The sequence below is a fragment of the Sebastes fasciatus genome, chromosome 16 (genome assembly GCF_043250625.1).
Source record: "Sebastes fasciatus isolate fSebFas1 chromosome 16, fSebFas1.pri, whole genome shotgun sequence".
NCBI lineage: Eukaryota > Metazoa > Chordata > Actinopteri > Perciformes > Sebastidae > Sebastes > Sebastes fasciatus.
Genome location: NC_133810.1, coordinates 8,419,236 through 8,420,924, shown reverse-complemented (window position 1 = coordinate 8,420,924; position 1,689 = coordinate 8,419,236).

Sequence of the window (1,689 nt, the reverse complement as noted above, 5' to 3'; positions counted from 1 at the left end):
TTTTTTATAAAAGCCAATCAAAACAAAACTAGGCTTAATGGTGTAAAATATACATGATATTGGAATAAAGAAAGAAGCATTAAAGAGAAAGATATAAAGAGAAATAAAAGAAAAAGAAAAGAGATGATCAACAAGATGGCACTGTCATGGATGGAATTAAATGACTGTTTCCTCACTTTCACTTTCTCATTTTCACTAGATCTTGTTCAAAATAGCCTAGAAAAAAGCCTATAAAATGTATAAAGAGACTCCCTTAAATAATGATTGTATATCACTGAAGTGTTGCCTTTTAAATCACATTGAAGGAGGCCATTTCTGTTTGTTTTTTTAAACATCATAACTATCTCAATCTGGGCTACAGGGCGTAGTCCTATAATTAAAGAGCTAATATTGAAGAGAAAACTCACCATCAGTTATGCATCCTTCATATTATTCCACATGGAGGTGATGCTCTGGGAGAAAATCCATCTACAGGTCTGGTGAACGTTGGATAAACTGAACAAAGAAGCAAACGGTTGTCTGGTTGGTGTGCACGAAGCACATTAGAGCTGTGTTTAGTTTCACTTTTACTTCAGTCAAACCCTCAGTGGAAATCAGCCAGCATGCAGGGCTGAGGTCAGATTACCAACTGTAAATATAGCAACAATGGATAATAGGTTTAAATAGCTGTATTTACAAAAATGCATTTATTTTTTCATTTTCATTAATATGTTTAACTAGAAAAATAATGCACAATGCTTTTTTTAAATTCAAAACTTTACTGTTTGATTTGAATTGAAAGTGAAATGTGGACTTTCCACTGAAACAGATACACGTCTTCATGGTGCTGTCCCTGAATATTCAGAGCATAATATTGTAGTGTATCATGATTCATTAGAGAGGAGATGAACATTTTGAACCCTGAGACACTTTAGTTTCTGAAGCTTCTTATATATTTTTAATAAAATATATAACTGCGCTTTTCTTATATATTTTTTTAAATAAAATATAGAATCATTATCAACATATCAAAGTAAAAAGCATCATAATAACCATTAATAAATGGTAAATAGATAGTTAATCAAACCTTGGTTATAAGTTATTTCACTATTTACAAACAATTAAAAGATCATTTATAATGTTTACGTATTATTAGCACATGTAATGCCATTATTTATGTGATTTTAACAGTTGCACACATTATAACATCTTATATACTATATTAAGTATTTGTTAATGACTACTAAATCATTTGTAAACCATTAAGAAATAGTTTGTAAAACATCAACCCAGACACTTTAGTTCCTGAAGCTTCTTATTTTCATTCTTAAATATTTTTAATAAAATATATAACTGCGCTTATTCTTAATGAAATATATAATCATTATCAACATATCAAAGTAAAAAGCATCATAATAACCATCATTAATAAATGGTAAATAGATAGTTATTAGTTATTTTACTATTAACAAACAATGAAATGATAATTTATAGTGTTTACGTATTATTGGCACATGCAATGCTGTTATTTATGTTATTTTAACAGTTAATTGTTGCACACATAACATATTATATACTTTATTAAGTTTATTTGTAAACCATTAATAAATAGTTTGTAAAACATCTATAACCATTACATATAGATCAACCTATAAGACATAAATATGGACATTTCTGTCAAATTCCATTTATTTTAATTTTTTTTTTTTT